The sequence below is a fragment of the Miscanthus floridulus genome, chromosome 4 (assembly GCF_019320115.1).
Source record: "Miscanthus floridulus cultivar M001 chromosome 4, ASM1932011v1, whole genome shotgun sequence".
Lineage (NCBI taxonomy): Eukaryota > Viridiplantae > Streptophyta > Magnoliopsida > Poales > Poaceae > Miscanthus > Miscanthus floridulus.
In genome coordinates this window covers 4801687-4823214 of record NC_089583.1, presented here as the reverse complement: position 1 = coordinate 4823214, position 21528 = coordinate 4801687, and positions in this window count along the sequence as shown.

The window sequence follows — 21528 nt, the reverse complement described above, 5'->3', positions numbered from 1 at the left end:
GCCTCACAAAAAAGGGGTAAAAAAACCAAATTTTTTTTTTTGCCGAGTGCCAGGAAGTGACACTCGGCAAAGAAGGGATCTTTACCGAGTGCAGGGCCTTGGCACTCGGCAAAGGCCCTCTTTGTCGAGTGCCAGGGCCGGCACTTGGCAAAGAATTTTTTTTTTAAATTTGACGGCGTGGGCGGGCTCGGCCGTCAAGTGCCATTTTTTTTGCCGAGTGCCACTCTTTGCCGAGTATTGCACTCGGCAAAGAGGGCTTTTGCCGAGTGCCGCCCTTTGCCGAGTGCCGGGCACTCTGTGGCACTCGGCAAAGCCACTCTTTGCCGAGTGCTAGACTTTGCTGACACTGGTAGAGAACAGAGATTTACTCCCGGTGGGGAACCCCCTCTAGTCCCGGTTCCCCACCCGGGAGCAAGCATCCGGGACTAAAGGGGGTCCTTTAGTCCCGGGTCAGGAACCGGGACTAAAGGAGGACCTTTAGTCCCGGTGGGTAACACCAACCAGGACTAAAGGTGCCTCCTGACATGCCACGATGGCCGGCACCTTTAGTCCCGGTTGGTAATACGAAACGGGACTAAAGGTTTATTTTTTTTTCTTTTCGTTTAATTTTTTGGTTTTCTTTTCAAAATAGGTTTTCGAAGTCGTATTGTACGCTGCTAATTATACATTTATACGCGCGTATAGTATGTTTCGGTTCAAGCACAATGAACGTATTAAATCACACAATTCAAGCATAGAAATATATATATATATATATATATATATATATATATATATATATATATATATATATATATGCATGCATCATATATATATTTACATGCATGCATGCATATGTTTATTTTACATTATATTATTTCATGTGCATATACTACAAAAGATTGCATTACAGTTGTTGTGATATAACAAGTTTTCTCTCATCCTCTAGCTTGGCTTCCATGGCAGTGTTGAGTCGAAGTAGAACTCGCCCTTGGAATCGATAACTTGCTCATTAAAAAATCCAGCTATAGACTCTTGAATTGCTTTGATTTAGTCTTGCCGTATGACCTTTTCCTCCAACCATCGAGCCTACAGGTTTGAATTAAAGGAAAATAAATTAATATATGTACATATATATAGACATAGTAACACAATCAATAATAATAATTAAATGAATATATAGTGTATTTTTAACGTACTTTGAGTCTCTCTGCAGGAGTTCTTTGGGAGACCACCTTGATAAACTTGCAAACATAGTAACCACAGTAGTTGTTCCCCTGTTCCTGCCTCAGACACCACTTTACGAGAAAAAGATTTGTCATCCAATCTGGTGATCCGGTGAAAGCTATATGTTTAATTAATAAAGATGATGTGATTTAGAGGGCTTACTTTCAAAGGAATTACATTCAGTGGCGCTTTGCATTTTCCCATGTGTTGCTTCTCAATAAAGGTTTTCCAAACACTACCCAATAAAAAATTTGTCACTCATCAGATATAGTTAATCATCATGTTTGTGTGTATATATAGTTGCTAGAGATACCAAAATTACGTCTGGATAACATCTATCATATCTTGGTAGTCTTGTTGTGGTTTTCTCATTGAGTCATAGATTATCAAGTGACTTTTCACCAGATCGATGTCCATCAATATCCAGTGATTGCTGCATGTGTTTATAGGATATAACGCATAACACTCATTAATTAACTAGAATCAACATATGAGCCATTAAGGATGATCGACATTATTAACACTCACTTAAGTTGTAGGGAAAAAGTATATCCTTCTTGTGGCGTTGGTTCACTAAGAAGTTCATGAGGTTACTCTCTAACTCAGACTTCTAATTAGGCTTTAGAGTAACTGGGTCTTTGAATACTATATGGGGATCAACAAAACCAATTTCATTACAGTCTTCCTTTCTGAGCTCTATCATTGTAAATCTGCATATATATAGTACTTGTTAGGATAATTTATATGCATATACACACATATGATGAGTTTAATAATAGATCAAAAGAATTATTACTTACAAGCAATAGCAGCTAATGATAACTTTGTCCAGAGAGGTCAGGTGGCATAGTTGATGAAATTCTACAAAGTCAACATACATAACATCATCGCCATGGAACCAATGTTCGTCTCTAATTCTGACACCAATGCAGAAGTCTCCACCGGTAGACGCCTGCATGTACCACTTGTTTAGCAGGTACATTTGCATCCCCAGATCAGATAAGGCTTGAGGGTTGTATAGACTCTGGCCTAGTATAAATTTTTTCTTCCAAATATCAACCTCCGCCGCACTCTCAATGTTTCCATCACCAAACATCTGGTAAAGGTCAAGACCAGTCTCAACAATAAATTCACCAAGGTGATCCAAATTGACATCCGGAGGTATGTTTGCCTGATGCATTAATCCTAAATTTGAACCATATTCATTACCAACAACTAGCGGGGGGACTGATTGGTGCGATTGTTGTCCGAGTTGTGCAACTCCTTTCCCTGCTCGCTTCTTTTTCTGTGCCGCCTCAATTGACTTGGTGAGAGTGCGGTCATAGTCCGTTAACGTTAATTTGGGCGGCTTACGAGATTCTTGCTGTTGTTGCTTGTAAGAAGCCACCTTTTTTCTTAGAATATCTAGAGCTACGAAGAAGTACGATTTCTCTGGGTTTCTCCTTGCTTCTTGATTTTTTTAAGTTTGTCATAGAATCTGGACATATCTTTTTTATATGCATCAGTTACTTCTTCCTTCTATTCAGATATTATTTTAGGAATAGCCCTTGGTTTCACGGTGGCTTTCTTTGCAGGCGGGGACTGGTTCTTCATTTGCGGGGCTGGCCTCTTGGTACTTGGCTTCTTGGTAGGCGGGGGCGGGGGAGGCGTTGGAGACCTCCTTGGAGGTGGTGGCAGCGGCGTTGGAGACCTCCTTGGAGGTGGCGGCTGCGGCGTTGGAGACCTCCTTGGAGATGGTGTGGATGCAGCATCGCCTTCCAACACATTGTCATCGTATAGAGCACTATGACGATCTGGCGATTGAACAATTGGATTTAGGTTGGGGGAGGATCTGCTACAAAAAAAGGAATGACATATTATTATGAGCAGATTGTTAATTATTTAAGCCAATATAAATTAATGGTGTAGTGTTTTCATCCGCACCTATGGTGAGGTAGTTTAGGAGGAGGTGGAGGCGACATCCCAGGAATGATGATGTAGCGCTTGTGCCATAGAATGAATGTCTTCTCTGCTTCTCCTAGAGTCTTCTCGCCATCACCTCCAGGAATGTCAAGAGGCAAATCACTAAAACCTTTTTTAGCTTTATCTACTGAGATGGTAGCATATCCTTCTTGGATTATATTCCCATGAATCCTTGGTGTCTTGGTTCGGTCGATAGGATTAACAAGACCGATAGCCACCTTGATTGTGGAATTCCCCTTTGGAATGTGTAGCTCACACGATGTAAAAGGTTCAGTGACATCATCCACAGGGAAGCGTAGTCCTATGTCCCCTTGATTTGGTATCTCTGTGGAAGCGCAGCTGCTTTTCAACTGAATAGATTGGCTAATGTTGATTCCTATCTCTGATATCTACTTGCTTGCACTCCCTGCTATTTGTACTTGCCTTCTGATTTCCTCCTGCATTCTCGCTTCAAGGTTTTTTTCCCGCTCCTGTGCTTCACGCACTGCTTCCTCCAACCTCTGGAGCCGCTGTGCCTCTTCTTCCTTCTTTCTCTGGTGGCTTATGTAGGAAGGTCTGTCCTGAGGGAATCCATGCTTCCACAAGACACTACCTTTGCCTCTAGTTCGGCCACCGTGTTCAATAGTCCCGAAGGCGTATGTCAGTTCATCCTTCTCTCTGTTGGGCCTGAACGCACCACTAGCAGTAGCTCTCTAAGCATAAAACAATCTTTCTGCTGCTTCTTGCAGTCTTGCACCATAAACACACTTCCCTGTCTCCTGGTCTAGTGTTCCCCTATGAGCGAAAAACCAATTCTTTGCACGCTCTCCCCACTCGAGTGATTCTGGTGTGATACCCTTGGCAAGAAGGTCTGCTTCCATTTTGTTCCACTTCTTCATGGCAGTCGGGTAGCCACCTGATCCCAAGTTATGGTGGTATGTCTTCTGTTGGGCATTACGTTGGTTCTTTATCACCCGACTCACACCCACTTCCGACGTCTTGTACAGTACAAACTCATCCCAATAGGGCCTCTGCTTTGAGATCGGGCCTAGGACAGTAAAATCTGGTGCTATGTTCTTCTTGACATACGTCGTGTATAAGTGTTTCTTCCAAGTCTGAAACTGGGTGGCCATCTTCTTCGTTGCCTAATCCCTAACTCGCTCCTTCAATTCATTACCATCTATTATATCACCATAACCATTTGTTTAGAGCGTGAAATGTTCCAAGACATCATTCCAAATTAACGTCTTGTCACGATCGGAGACAAAACTGATATGAGGAGCATTGGTCTTCTTCTTCCATTCGCGGGTACTAATCGGGAGCCGGTCCCGTACAAGGTAACCACAGTGGTGCATGAATTTCATTTTATTTGCCCCCCCGGGTTCGCCTGTATCCACATTGAACTCCGAGATGATGAAGCGGCCCTCCAATGGCTTTTTGGGACATCAAACATTTTTACTCTTCGTTGTTGTTGTTGATGTTGATCCAGAGGGCTACAAAACATAAACATTATTTTTAATGTCATGAGCACACATAAGACATATGATAATATATATAGCTAATAATAAAAAATATATACTTGGCCAATATGTTGTTGCCCATTTTGTTCAAGAGCTAAATACTGACTCCTGTCATCTGCATCCTCTTGCACGTTATTTTTAGCACCATCATCGCCGGCAACTTGAGTGCCAGTGTTGATCAAATTCATCATCAACTCCTCCTCATCCATGTTTCTCGGGTCGGCCATCTAGCCTCAAAAAACAAAACCAATTTATAGTACGTCAAATCTTTGCTTACATGCGTAAAATCTATGAACAATATGCATTATTAAATCTTGCCCCTCGGTCACGGACGCAATTTGCCACACTAGGGTGAACTGCATCGGTACTAGGGCGAATTAGGGCTATACATAAACGGTCGAGGGCGAATTGCGTCGGTGACTAGGGCGAACCACGTCAGTGACATCAACAGCGTGGTTCGCCTTGGTGTGATTGTTTAGCGTTAATGATAACGATAATACGAATGTTGATCGACTAGGTCACGAGAGAGGGCGGTGTGACAAGAGTGGCGGTGCTCCACTCCGCCGTATATATGTTTGTACACATGGGTGAACAAGGGCGGTGGTGCTCCGCGACATATATATACATGCATATGAATACAAATGACGTATATATACATGTCGGCGCAGGGGCCGGTGTGCTGACGACGACATGAGGCGGGCCAGGGCGGTGTCGGTGCGTGATGTTGTGATCCTATGTACCATGTGAACCATGTAGTCATTCATCATATGAGAAAATTCTATACTGATAATGTAAGTATAAGTCATTATGAAATGTAAGTATATGTGTCTTATTGCTAATATAACCATTACTATTTTCGAAATGATAAGAATTTATTTTCTTCTTCTACAGGTACAGTACTTCATCTCTGATGCTATGATATAAAGTTTGAAGATAGTCTTCCCGAAAAAATATGTAATGCTCATATTACTTTAGCAACATTAATATATTATATCTGTATTCAAAGTTCACAAATGAAGAAACGTTGAAGTTTTCCTTCATTTTTATATGATATTTGCATATATAAAATCTAGGACATTTGTAATTTACTTTAGAACATCTATATTCGGTATCACAGCAAAATATAACATTTTTTGAAGTTTTCCACCGTCTGAGAATGTACAGAGAGACGAACTGATGATCACCTCGGCAGTGGAGGCGGGGCCTCGGACGCGCGCGGAGGAGGGCACGGTGGAGGGCCACGGGCACGCGCGGAGGAGGGCCACGGGCATGCACGGAGGAGGGCCACGGGCGCACGCGGTGGAGGCCGCACGACGAAGAAGACGGCGGTGGTGTCACAGAAGGCGAACGGACGGCGGCGCGAGGAAGAAGAGGGCGGCGGTGTTCGACGAGGAAGAAGAGGAGCGGATCGATCTGCGCCAGGCGCTGGTGGTTATATACCAGGGAGATTTACTCCCGGTGCCAGCCACCAGCCGAGAGTAAAGGTCCTTTACTCCCGGTGCGTCTTACCAACTAGGAGTAAAGGCCCTTTTACTCCCGGTGCGTGTTACCAATCGGGAGTAAAGGTAGAGTTTTTTTGGCGGGCCATGAAACTGCAGCCCACCTTTACTCCCGGGTGGGCTTCCCACCCGGGAGTAAAGGTGGACTGCAGTTTTCGTTTCCCACCTGTTTTGAGCAAACTTTTTTAATAGAAATATGGATTTTCTTGTTAAATACATAGTAAATTAAATAAAGGCATAAAATTATTTTGTTAAAAATATGGATTTTCTTTTTCTTTATTGCACATAGGAAAAATCTATAACCTAACTTTTTTTATTTTTTGTTATAATTGTAAAACATAATGTAACTAATAGTTATTATTTCGTTAATACAAAAATGTAGTGTTTAATAAAAATTATTAAAACTATTGGTTTTGGACAGGAAATTTGTTTTCACATCATTTTAACATTAATATTTTAATTTTTCATCACTCAATATCCTAATTTTACTTTTCGAGAGAGAAATCCCACCAAATCAAACATTGATTTAATTTAAAACATGACATAATAAACATCTGAATTCACAATTATTACATAATATCTCAAACACACACTACATTAAATCATTATATCATCAAGTGGGCACAGCAGTGAACTTCTTCTTTATGTATGTCCCTTGGTTATGATCGCGTTGTAACCATGGAGTGTCCTCATCATTTACCAAGATGCTAGGGTCTTTATTCACTTTGAAGGGCAGAATTCGGTCATACTTTTCATAATCTTCTGACATGTCCGAGTTGTCCTCAATTCCCACGATGACTCTTTTCCCTGAAAGAACTATGTGGCACTTTGGCTCTTTGGTTGAGTCATTATCGTTTTTCCCTCTTTTTGGTTTGGTAGACATATCATTGACATAGAACACCTGATTCACATCCTTGGCAAGGACGAATGGTTCGTCTTTGTACCCAATATTACTAAGGTCTACTATTGTCATTCCATACTCGTTGTCTACTGTTACCCTGCCTCCGGTCACCTTGACCAATTGGCACTTGAACAATGGGATCTTCAAAGTAGGTGCATATTCTAGTTCCCATATTTCATCTATGCGGCCATAATATGTCTGCTTATTCCCATTCGGGTCTGTGGCATCTATGTAGACACCACTGTTTTGGTTGGTACTCCTTTTATCTTGGGCTACTGTGTAGAATATGTTCCCATTTATCTCGTACCCTTTGTATGTTACGATATGCCATGATGGTTGCATAGCCAATAAATACAGTTGCACATGGATGCTCTCATCACCTTGACATTTGTTTCGCAACCAACCACCGAAAGTTTCCATGTGCTTACACGTAATCCAAGCTTCAGTCTTCCCTAGAAACTCGGATCGTAAGAGATCCTTGTGTGTTTCAATATACGGATCTACCAAAGAGGAGTTCCGTAGAACTGTGTAGTGCGCTTTATTGAAATAATCATCCTCCGTACCAATATATGTTTTCCTCCCTAGTGTCCCCTTTCCGCTTAGTCTCCCCTCATGTCTTGATTCAGGAACACCAATCAAGTCAAGGTTGGGAATAAAGTCAACACAGAACTCAATGACCTCTTCTGTTCCATAGCCCTTGGCGATGCATCCTTCTGGGCGAGCATGGTTGTGAACATATTTCTTCAGGACTCCCATGAATCTCTCTAAGGGGAACATGTTGTGTAGGAACACAGGACCGAGAATGAAAATCTCCTTGACTAGGTGAACTAGGAGGTGTGTCATGATATCAAAGAAGGAAGGAGTGAACACCAACTCAAAGCTGATGAGACATTGAACCACATCATTTTGTAGTTTAGCTAGATCAGTTGGATCAATTGCCTTCTAAGAAATTGCATTGAGGAATGCACATAACTTCACGGTGGCTAGATGTACATTTGGAGGTAGAATTCCTCTTAATGCAACTGGAAGTAATTGCGTCATGAGAACGTGACAGTCATGGGACTTTAAGTTACATAATTTCTTCTCTAGCACATTTATAATACCCTTTATATTCGAAGAGAATCCAGATGGTACCTTGATGTTGTTTAAGCATTCAAACATGATTTCCTTCTCCTCTTAGCTTAGAGTGTAGCTGGCAGGACGTAAGTAATGGCGTCCATCATCTGTCTTCTCTAGATGCAGGTTGTCTCTTTCTCTCAAACAACGCAGGTCCTGTCGTGCTTCAAATGTGTCCTTAGGCTTTCCATACACACCCATGAAGCCTAGCAGGTTCACACAAAGATTCTTCGTCAGGTGCATCACGTCAATCGAGCTATGGACCTCTAGGACTTGCCAATAGGGTAGGTCCCAAAATATGGACTTCTTCTTCCACATGGGTGCGTGACCGTTAGCGTCATTCGAAACAGGTTGGCTGCCATGTCCTTTTCCAAAGACGACTTTCACATCATTGACCATATCGAGTACATCCTCACCGGTTCGGTTGCGAGGCTTGGTCAGGTGGTCTGCCTTCCCTTTAAAATGCTTGCCTTTCTTTCTTATGGGGTGATTTGCAGGAAGAAATCGACGATGGCCAAGGTACATGACCTTTTGACATTTTTTGAAGAATACACCTCTAATATCACCGAAGCAGTGTGTGCATGCATTATATCCCTTGTTTGACTGTCCTGAAAGATTACTTAGAGTAGGCCAATCATTGATTGTTACGAACAACAATGCTCGTAGATCAAAGTGTTCCTATTTGTACTCATCCCACACATGTACACCTTCTTTATTCCACAAAATGAGAAGTTCGTCAATAAGTGGTCTCAGGTACACATCGATGTCATTGCCAGGTTGCTTCGGGCCTTGGATGAGCACAGGCATCATAATGAACTTTCGCTTCATGCATAACCAAGGAGGAAGGTTGTAGATACTTAGAGTAACAGGCCAATTGCTATGACTACTGTTCTGCTCTCCAAAAGGATTGATACCATCTGTACTTAAAGCAAACCTTAAGTTTCTTGCGTCATTTGCAAACTCCGGGAATTCTCTGTCGATTGCTCTCCACTAGGACCCATCAGCAGGGTGTCTCAACATATTGTCTACCTTACGGTCTTGTTTGTGCCATCGCAACAATTTTGCATGTTCTTTGTTTCTGAACAGACGTTTCAAGCGTGGTATTATAGGAGCATACCACATAACCTTGGCAGGGATTTTCTTCCGCGGACGTTCGCCCTCAACATCACCAGGGTCATCTCGCCTGATCTTATACCGCGATGCATGGCATACCAGGCATGCATCCAATTTCTCGTACTCTTTGCCATGGTACAGCATGCAGTCATTAGGACATGCATGTATCTTCTCGATTTCTAGCCCCATAGGACAGACAACTTGTTTTGCTTCATAGGTAGTGGCGGGCAATTCATTGTCCTTCGGAAGCATCTTCTTTTGGATTTTTAGTAACTCTCCAAATCCCTTGTCAGATACACCATTCTTTGCCTTCCATTGCAGCAATTCTAGTGTGGTTCCCAACTTTTTCTGCCCTACATCACAAGTTGGGTACAACAATTTGTTGTGATCTTCTAGCATCCGCTCAAACTTGATCTTCTCCTTTTCACTTTCACATTCTCTTTGTGCGTCACGAATGACCTGACAAAGATCATCAGCAGGCTCATCTTCTGTGGCTACCTCTTCTTCAGCTTCTCCCATTGCAGTATCATTGAAGCACGCACCATCGGGAATAATATCATTGTCGTCCCATTGTTCTTCTTCACCTTCTTCCATTACAACGCCGGTTTCTCCGTGCTTCATCCAACAAATATAGTTTGGCATGAAACCCGACTTGAACAAGTGTGAATGAAGAGTCCTTGAGCAAGGATATTCCACCGTATTCTTACATATGGCACATGGGCAGCACATGAAACCATCACGTTTGTTTGCCTCGGCCGCACGTAACAAAGAGTGCACGTCGTCAATGAACTCTTGGGAGCAGCGATCAGCATTGTACATCCAATGCCGCCTCATCTGCATTACATGACATAAATACCATATTAAAACCTAGATCATAATTAATTATTTATACAACATGTGTGCCACCACAAAAGGTATAAATTTATGAAAGCATCGCTACAATGTAGACAATCCCAACTACAACTAAAAGAACTAAAGCTAAAATACATTTCAGGAGCACAAGGATTTCACAACCAATCTCAACTAAAACAGACAGATCCCCTGATTGTGCAACATTTTTGGGCTTCTTCGGCTGGATCACTGCCTCATTAGCCACCGTGTCTACCTATTGTGCAAGATATTTTTGCACGAGTTCAACATACTCTTCCTCCCGGTAGAAGCCTGAACATCATCCACTGCCATCCCACTGAAATTAAAACAAAAAATTAGAACTTTAATCACAACCATCATGAAAATAGGTATAAACTAATCATAATCATTAAATACGATAAAATAACTCACATTGCGATCCGGACACTTGTAGAAGATACGATCCTTGTTGGGACCCTCCTTCTTCACTCGGTACTCCATCACAATCTTCGTCTCATCACGACACTTGCCGCATAGAATGAGAAGGAGGCCCGGCCTAAGTTGCTTTGGAAACCCATGAGAGGCCGAGGACCCGGAAGTAGTTGCCATCTACTCTCTATACTCATTTTTAATATACTATAAATTTCTCATTTTATAAAAAAATAAAATTAAGAAACTATAAAATTATCTATATCTCTAAACAATGATATTTTTAATGGTCATTGTGTTCTCGTCTTTTACTGCGGCAGGTAGGTAATTCACATGATATTTCCGCAAATTAACTAGAAATCGAAGAATGAATGGAGAAAGAGTAAGAACACTGCTTAAATTTGAAGTTAAGCTCTCGGGCGGGCTCGGGGAGGAAGAAGGCGGCCAGCAAGATTTATAGCTCAAAAACATGTTTTAATAAATAACCATCCGTACTAGTTGACCTTGCTTACGTGATCATCTCGGCGAGCATTTCTCCACCGGACGGCACCGTACTTGGTTAAGGAAGAGCTCCGATTATACGAGGAAGGGAACACGGTCTTCCACGACCGTTGCCGCTCTCCCACGTAGAATCAAAGCTCCTCCTTGATGTCCGTTACCGCTTGGCAGAGAACATGCAGGCTGAGCTGAACACGGTCCGCAAGTTCAACTAGTACGGATTTTCTATAATTTTCTAACTATTTTCTAAGTTTTTCATTTCATAAAAAGTTAAAATAAAATGTTTAGTCGCGGAGTCCATAGAAATGACCATATTTTGACCTAGCAACGCATTGTCAATTGTCATTGTGTTGCATTGCACCCTGAACTGGACTCCGGACAATAAAATACTATGGTCGATCGATGCCGTTCTTTGTCGTACAGTCGCACGGCGACAGCCGACGGATCTGTTCAACCACCAAATCTGTGAGGCCCGGCTGTTCGGGCGTATCGTCAAAAGAGAACGGATTTGCTTTCTATTGCACGGCCTTGCATTGCATCTGTCATACTAGTCGGAGGCACTAGTCCCTATACTCATTTTTTAATACAATATAAATTTTTCATTTTATAAACAAATAAAATTAAAAAACTCTAAAATTCTCTATATCTCTAAACAATGAAGTGTGCTATGCATGCTACAAATGAACGGTGAATACTAGTTTTTAATAGCTACTTTAACCTTCCTTCATGTAAATATGCAAGCTTGAAGTGATTTTATATATAGTGAACCATATATATATAGTGAACAAAATGAGATAAGACAATGGTGAAAAATGAGAGTATGAGATTTGTAACCTTTACAACTGAAGAATCGACGGAGGAATCGAAGAAATCGATGGAGGGATCGAAGAATAGATGGAGGAACAATGGAGGGAGGAAGCAAGAACACTTGCAGTGAGCTTAAAAATGTGCTGAGCTCGGGCTCGGGGAGGAAGAAGGAGACGGCCGATATATAAAGGAGGGACCTTTAGTCCCGGTTGGTGGATCCAACCGGGACTAAAGGTCCCTCCCAACGGCTTCTGCGCCAAACAGAGGTGGCAGAGACCTTTAGTCCCGGTTGGATACACCAACCGAGAGTAAAAGTATACCTTTAGTCTCGGTTGGTGGCTCCAACCGGGACTAAATGTCCCCTACCACTGTGCCGAGCGTAGTAGCCGTTGGGCAGGGACCTTTAGTCCCGATTGGATACACCAACCAGGACTAAAGGTCTCTCTAGTCCCGGGCGCAAAAAATGCTGGGACTAGAGCACATTTTGCCCTCGGATGAAAGGTCTGTTCTCTACTTGTGTGAGTGCCACCCGGTCCGGCACTCGGCAAAGAGTGGCTTCGCCGAGTGCCCAATTTTTGACACTCGGCAAAGCTGGCGGCACTCGGCAAATCTGTGTTCTCCCGTAGTGTTTAGTCCCGGTTGGTGTTACCAACACGGACAAAAGGTCCTTCAACCTTTAGTCTCGGTTGGTAATACCAACCGGGACTAAAGGGTGACCTTTTAGTCCCGGTTGGTGTCACCAACCCGGATTAAAGGTCTCCCACCCGGGACTAAAGGTACCCCACAGGTCAATTCAAAAGGAGAGTGTCTAGGACCTTGTTACATGTGGTGTACAGCTGAATTGGTAAGGAGTTTATGCGCGAGGAAAGAGGTCCTGGGTTCGAATCTCACGCATCGCAAGAGAGGTCTCCCTACAATTTCTTTTATTTTTCTCCTGAGGATGGACCTTTAGTCCTGGTTATGTGACCCGGGACTAAAGGCCAGGACCTTTAGTCCTGAATTCGTAGTCCCGGTTGGGAAACCGGAACTAAAGCTAGTTCTCAACTGGGACTACAACCCATTTCTCTACTAGTGCCCCAGATATCTAAGCCTGTAGAGTACCGCGTACCACATCATAGACAAGACCGTAGAACTTGAAAATAATGATCAAGTTCAGAAACTTAAAAGAAACATCCGCATCAAAGAAAACCCCAGAAACCTAACACAGCCTAAAAAAATCTAGAATTGTTCCTTCATAATTTCTCCTTGATTAAGAATCTATCACATGAGCGCCTTAAGTTTGTGATGAAGTTGAAGCACTCCAATTTGGTCCCAGAGCCGAAGAAGCTGCTCCCAGAGCTGGAAAAGGACAGAGAATTTTGAAATTAAAGTAGTTTGCTGAGGAACCAAATTTATCCTAAATAAACATTTTTTCTCTGCAACCAGAAGGAGCAACAGATTAAAAAAATATTAAGAGTAATTAATGAACTCTAATAATTGGGAAGAACGTGTCGATGCTCCTCAATTAAGGGGAATAGGGTCTCCAGCTGGATACCTTCCCAGCTCATTCTAAACCTAAATCAAATGTCAAGTTCCAAGTACATGAATAGATTACTAGGCATTTTGTACCCAACTTCAAGAATGGTGAAAGCCAAGGCTACTTTTACAAAGTTATTTTTCTCATTTCTTGATGACATATATAACATTGTCCACATTTTCTTGTTATTAACTAATTAAAGGTATTTTCATTCCGAATATTCAGGCCATACCTGGAGTGGAGAAGCTTACAAAGGGAACAACACCATAGGAATGGAGTTTTAAATGAAAGCGTCATAGTGCCTCTAAATCGTAGATCACGGGATAAATTCTTACTTAGATGGGGAAACTGTTTCTGTACCTCGCCCTCGCCCTAGTACAGTTGGGTCCATGGCGACCGGCAACGTGGACGCCGGTGCCATGGCAGCGTAGGCGCGGTGGTGGCGATGCAGAGGCGACGGTGAGGTCGGTGGCGGATTCCTGTCGTTGGCAGCACCCTTCTCTTTAGATCGGATAGGGTTTCTCTGTAGGTCGGTTACGGCGGCTCAGGTCAACCTCATAGATAGAGCCCCGGCCCCCACCTCTCTTTATGGTGCTGTGCGACGGGGGCCCACCAACCAAGGAGTGGTTGGATGCCCCCGATCAGCTCGTTGATCCAAGGGCCCAATTGGCCGTTGGTGGAGATCAGCCTAATATTCTCCCTCTTGATCTCACTTTATTTCTCAAACTTAACTTACTTACTTTATCTTGTTCCCATTTCATCATAGATCAGTGTATAGAGCGTGTATCATCATCACGGTCTGTTGCCATTAGATTAAACAGCTACAACGCACCTCTCTGTTTTGAAACAGATACTCAACTAGGCCCTTAGTATCCAGAAATCATAGGCTTTCCCATAAACCCATGTCGACTGTGTGTTCTCTGAACGCAATGGGTGGTTAGCCTTTGGTAAGCGAATCCGCAAGTAATTACTCCGTACTTATGTGCTCAATGCTTTCAAAACGATTCTAGATTTTCTCCTTTACCTTAGTGTCAATGTGTTTGGCAGCACACTTGACTTGTTATCTTAGGAGTTAACTTACTTTAAATGGTTATTGTTGTTGCCTACCATTGTTAAATCCGGGTACAAATTTCCTTAACCTCCTTTTGCCTGTTCCTTAAGCCTTATGACAAGCTATACTATGGTATGCATCACTGATGACACCCACAACTGTTTCTTTGGAGCTTTTCCACAATAATACTCCAACTGTGAGTGTTAGCAACTACTGTGGATTTCACTACACATCTCACCATGACTTAACATTTGTATCCTCAACTATTTAAGAGTACTTATTCTTTCTTACTCAGCATCAGGCCTATGCTACTTTACAAAATTGCAAGACATTTTCAACTCCATTTCAGTGATCTATATCTGGACTAGACTTCTGCCAAAATATCCCGGATACATAAACTACGTCAGGGTAAGTTCTTAGTTGTACTTGTACACTCACCAAGCTTCCAACAGATGAAGCATATGGAACCATACTCTTTTGATCGATCTCATATCAGTTCTAGGAACACTTAAAGTTTCCAAATCTATTACCCTTGACTATAGGAGCAGGTGTAGGTTTAACTGTATGTATACTTTACTTCTCTAGAATCTTTTCTAAGTATGCCTTTGGGATAGTCCTAATACCCATTTTCTTCTATCTCGGTGAATTTTGATTCCTAGAACCATTGACGCTTCACCAAGATTATTCACATTGAAACTTGAGGATAAAACTTCTTCTCCAATGACAGATCAACATCACTACTAGTGAGTAGAATGTCATCTTCACAGGATGTGGAAAAAGAATTTTCCATTCTTGAGCTTTGCATAAACGCTATTGTCCTTCTCATTTTCTTTAAAATCGAAACTTTCTCATTGTTCTCATCAACTTCAATACTAATGTCTAGAGACTTACTTTTAACCCATAAATGGATTTATATAGGCGGCATCCCATATGTTCTTTTTTCAAGACAAAATCTTTTGGGTTGTGCCATGTAATCGTTTTCATATAAATCCCCGTTGAGAAATGTCGTCCTTACATCCATCTGATGCATTTCTAAATCGTAATGTGCCATGAATACCATTATGATTCTAAAAGAGTCCTTGCATGAGACTAGAGAGAAAACTCTCATTGTAATCTTTTCATTCTTTTTGCTTAAAGCATATTGCCACAAGTCATGCTTTATACCTTTCTACACTCCCTTTGGAGCCACATTTTGTCTTGTAGACCCATTAACAGCCTACTATTTTGGCTCCATTAGGAATTACTTCTAAATTCCAAACATTGTTGGTATTCTTCAAATTCACTTCAACTTACATAGCTTCTTGCCATTTAAACGAGTAAACGCTTCTCATGGCTTCTTCAAATGAGGTAGGATCACCCTCCATTTGAATTTCTTTACTAACATAGACTTCATAGTCAATGGAAAAACTGGTTTATTAATTCTTTGAGACCTTATGGGGCCTCAGCTACTGGCACTTTCATATGGGGCTATTGTTGCTCTTCATTGTCAAGAGACAATTGATTCTACATGCTCCTGTATAACAAGAACCTTATTTACATTATTCATCTTCTTCGAAGAGCTAACAACATGTGTTGTATTGGTCATGCAACATCAACAGGTTGAGAAACTTGTTGCTCCTGAGTCACTGGAGTGGGCACACCGTCCCTCTTCTCATCAAGTCTTAGGTCTCTACATACCTCTACATACCATGCTCCCCCAGATCTTCCCATCTTTTCTAGAAATAGTGTATCTTCAAATATCTTATTTTGGGTTTAATCTGTTAAAATCTCATATGGCGCTTTAAGCACCATATTAACATCTTTGAGACTGACTACGCTATTTTCCTATCGGAACTTTAAAAGGTCCCGGAATTTAGCTATTTCTCTGCTTAGGGGTATCATTGTTGTAACCGTTGTACTCCTCCAACGGTCACATTCAACTTAATTAATCTTTATCTCACTCTTAATGAAGAGTATCTTTCTTAATTGATCTTTATTTTTTTCCTCCCCCTCAAAATATGGCATGAACTTTACTGCCATAATTTCAATAACTATTCAGAAAGCCTGTAAACGAGGAGACACTTATAACTTACTTCATTCACATGATTGTGTCATGTAAACAAAGTTATTTCTTGATCTGTTTAGGAGTACACTTTCCTTAATTCACTTTAAGAACTCAATGATGTCTTTCATTAGCGATACTTTTGCAAGTCACACTTGCATCTTTTCTTATCTTTTGGTTAGTATTGACCATGACTATCACTAGTAGAGAAATGACCTTTCATCTACTTCAATTTTGGGCTTTAGTCTCGATATTTTTTTGCGTTCGGGAGTAGAGGGAGAATTAGTCCCGGTTGGAGCTACCAACCGGGACTAAAGGCTCCTGTCCTGGCAGGCTTTCGCAGCATGCCACCTTTAGTCCCGGTTGGAGCCTAAAACCGGAACTAAAGGTCAACCTTTTAGTCCTGGTTGGTGTTACCAACCCAGACTAAAGGTCCTTCAACCTTTAGTCCCGGTTGGTAACACCAACAGGACTAAAGGGTGACCTTTTAGTCCCGATTGGTATCACCAACCCGGATTAAAGGTCTTTCACCCGGGACTAAAGGTACCCCATGGGTCAATTCAAAAGGAGAGTGTCCAGGACTCTATCATATGTGGTGTACAACTGAGTTGGTAAGGAGTTTATGCGCGAGGAGAGAGGTCCTGAGTTCGAATCTCATACACTGCAAGAGAGGCCCCCTAGTATTTCATTTATTTTTTCTCCTGGGGATGAACCTTTAGTCCCGGTTATGTGCCCGGTACTAAAGGTCCCAACCTTTACTCCTAGATTGCTAATCCCGGTTGGGAAACTGGGAGTAGAGCTAGTTCTCAACCAGGACTAGATCTCATGTCTCCACTAGTGTATGCATTTCTATTGTGCCAAGGTCAATACTAGGACAGCATAAGAGCTACCCAAACTTCTCTCGCTATGCGGGATACAATATATGTGAATCGTCACAAAACTTCTCCCACCATGCTAGATGGACTAGCATAATTACTATGCCAAATCTTCTCCCCATGCGGGATACATCTATACGAAAACTTAGTCATGACGACTAAAACATTCACTTATACTTCATTTTCCAATTAAATATTTCCGTTGGTTCCAATTTAATCAGAAAATTAGTAAACTAACCAAACTGTCTAGAACTAGCTTGACTCAAGCCTTTTCATTCACATACCCCAGCATTGCAGCCCGTTGGCATGCAGTCGAGTGATCTCGTCGGTTAAAATAAAACATACAATATGCTTCTACATCACTGTTGGGCAAAAAGTAGAATTAATGCATAAAACTCATAAATTAACTTGAAATCCATATAACTACTCTTCGAAATTAAATACTCTCATCGGTTTGAATTTAATTAGAAGATAATCAACATCATTGCAGCGAAAACTTAATAATAAAATACATTCTTTTAGTTCAGGAGCATTTCTTCGTCCTTATCAACACTCTAAAAATTTCACCATGTTGGTGTAAAATTTTCTAGAGATTTAAACTTCAAACTTAAATTCGTTATAATATTGTCATCATCAACGTTGGTCAGAAAATGACAATACCATAATTTAACACAAACAAAAATGAACTACTCCTCTAATTAAATTTTCCCATTGGTTCCAATTTAATTAGAGGATCAACATAATCATATTTTTCTAAATATAATTGCTCTTCAAATTAAATTCTCCAATTGGTTCGAATTTAATTGGAAGATAATAAACATTAAACTTTGCAACAGAAACTTAAACATAATTGGTGAATTTTACCCATAGGGAATTCTCTTTACTAATTTTCTTTTAGCCATTAATCATTTTCCAGGAAAAGAAAAATGGACTCAAAACTATACGGTTTGCTTGGCCCATCGGCAAAACAGCCCGGCCTGCTTTCGTCGTGCGCCTGCGGTGCGTTCCTAGGCCGTAACCTGGACCTGGGCCGGCAAAGTGTCCTTCACGCGTGCCCGCCTGGGCCGAATCTGGCACAACGTTTCCTGGCCGTTCATCACGATGGAAGGCTCCGCGTCGATCTCGCGCGAGCTAAACCGCTCGGCGCCGGCTCATCCTCAAACCCTAGCCATTCATTTATCCCTGCCCTTCTCTCTCAGCGTAGTCGAGGGCTAGAGCACAGCAATGGCCGGAGGAAGGTAACGGCGCCGCCACAGGCCCCCTTGCCAGCGTGCGCGTTCACCCGAGGGTGAGCGCACCGCTGTCGAGCGACCTTGTGGTGGTGCCCTAAGCGCGCGTGGTGCAGCGGAACGCCGGCGAGGCAGCACGTCTCGGGTGGATTCCACGCAGTGGCAGGGTCACCTTCCTGCATGACGGCGGCGCGCGTGCTCCCAAGCGCGATGGAGCACCGAGGTAGGTCGTTTCCCCTCTTCCCCTTTCCCTCTTCTAACTTTGGATCTTGCTGTGTTCTTCTTGGTTCTTTGCCGATTGGGGATTAGGGTTAGGGTTAGGGTTCAAACCTTCTGTCTCTTTGCTCCTTCCCCTTCCCCGGTCGCAGATTCGACCGGTTAGGGTTAGGACGAACCCACTGTTCATCTTCCCTGCCTTTCGAGCCCGCACGTCGGCGTCTCGTCGATGAGCGGTGGCTTGACTACTCGCGCGGCGTCAGAACTTTCTTTCCACGCAGCGGCGATGCGACGGCGGTGGAGATGCCCTGGTAGGTCCTCCCCTTTCCGTCCTTGGTTTTCTAGGGTTAGGGTTCAGTTAACCCTTCTGCCTCGATCTAAATTGGATCTCTCTCAACTTGTTCTAAACTGCTACTACCCCGATCTAGATCTACTCACTAGAAAAACCTTGGCTCTGGTACCATTAAAAGCGTCATAGTGCCTCTAAATCATAGATCAGGGGATAAATTCTTACTTAGATGGGGAAACTATTTTTGTCCTCGCCCTCGTCCTAGTAGAGTTGGGTCCATGGTGAGCAGCAACGTGGACACCGATGTCATGGCAGCGTAGGCGTGGTGGTGGCGATGAAGAGGCGACGGTGAGGTCGGTGGTGGCTTCCTGTTGCTGGTAGCACCCTTCTCTTTAGATCAGATAGGGTTTCTCTGTAGGTCAGTTATGGTGGCTCAGGTCAACCTCGTAGATAGAGCCCTGGCCCTCACCTCCCCTTATGGTGCTGTGTGACGGGGGCCCACCAACCAAGGAGTGGTTGGACGCCCCCAATTAGAGTGTTGATCCAAGGGCCCACCAATTGGTGGAGATCAACCTAACATTAAACTCTTTCCTATCTCCCTAACATGGCTAGCCTTGAGATCAATAGGGAAGAGGCCATCAACAGTCTGCACTATAACAGTAACTCCAATACCATCCGCGAAGGCAACCAATTGAGGCGGATACGAGAAGGCGCTAGCAGGGAGCAAAGTGCTGAGCTCAATGGCTCTATGCTGTGCCCATCCATCAGCGTCCCTTGACCACATGGAGAGTTTAGACTGCTGGATCATGGCAAATCCTAGCCTGCCATCTTCGGTATCTATGAGCAATACTCTCTCACCTTCAACGGACGCAGGTGTTTGCTCAACTCAAGACCTCCAAATCGTGCTTGAGGACTCTGCTACGGCCTTGAAACCAAAAATACAGTGCATTCCCCACTAGGGTGGTTCGTCCCGAGCCGATGGGGCACCTGTGCTGAACGGTTGTGAGCACATCACTCCACACACAAATCTCTGACGAGTAGACGTAAACAGACACGAGTGATGGCGAAAGCCATTGTGTCCCCACGAAGACGACATGGAAGGTACTGCCGGCGTAGTCTAGGTGGACGCAACCGACTGCCGCGGAGACAAAAGCTGTGGTCCAGCTGCAGCACGACAGGAGGAGCCACGGCCTAGGCAGCGTTCGCAGGTAGCCCATGATGGAATCCCAGATGAGGAAGACCCCCTTCGTGGTGTGTGGAGAGTAGCGGTGAATAAGGACGTCGCCGTGGCAGTTGTCGACCGCCCGGCGGATGCTGCTGCTGCGCTCGGCTGCAAAGCGCGGGCGGAAGGAGGTGGTGGGCTAGAAGCGGAATAGAGCCCCGTGTTGGCGGAGGAAGCCAAGCATAGAGGTCATGCCATGGACCTCGTGGAATCTACGCTAAAATCTGGGGCGGAGACGAGGCCGCGCTAGCCCTTGCAGACAAGGGCGGCGCGGACGAGGGCCGCGGGATCGTTCGATAGGAAGCGTAGGAGGATGTCCTCCATGAGGTCATCCACCAGCACCAGTACCGGCTGCGCCATCGCCATGTTGCTCGGTCGGCTGGATCTCACCCAGGCGGCGGCTGAGCGAGGGTTTTGTTTAGGGTTGGGACTTGCGACGGGTTATTTTCTGAGGCCTCTGCCAGGTGGGTCCAAGGTGCAGCGGGCAAACTGTTTGACCTTTTTTTAGAATGAACTATTTTACTAATTAGAATGAAGGTATTCAACGTAGTCTTGCTAGTGGGCCAAAAAGAGTTTGAGGCCCGACAACTTTGCCAAGAAGCAGGAGAGGACATTGTCAAAACACCTTGGATGCGGGCCAAACAACATGAATCATGCGCTAACCATCCCTTCCCTCTCACTCTCCCACGCGACACTACGCTTAGGGCCTGGCTCACCCAGTCCCACGCGACCATGCGCCAGGCTCCGCCGAAGGCGGCAGCTAGGGTTTCGATGACGGTGGCGGCTAGGGTTCCGATCATCCGATGTCTCCCCCCTCTTCTTGTCCAACTCTGTCGGACTTAGATGGGGTTTAAGGGGAGGTAGGTCGGTCAAATGGTGGAGATGGTGGTAGGGCAGTTTAGTGTCCTGGTGGCGGTGGAGGCGGCCGGACCAGGTCGAGGCGGGGGCATCATGGCGGTGCTTGTTGACGAGCAAAAGGACATGGTGACAATGGGAGTAGTGCAGGGGGAGGGGAAGAAGAAGGCCACAATGGCCGCACTAGGGTTTCACCGGATCTCCGCAATAGTAGAGCTATGGTGAAACCATAGGGCGGCCGTAGTGGGGGGGGGGGGGGGAGGGGCGGGCGTTAGGCGGTGGTGAGGGCGAGGAGGAGGTGGGGGAGGAGGGCGGGGTCAAGGATGAGCGCGAGCGCGAGCTGGAGGAGCGAGGT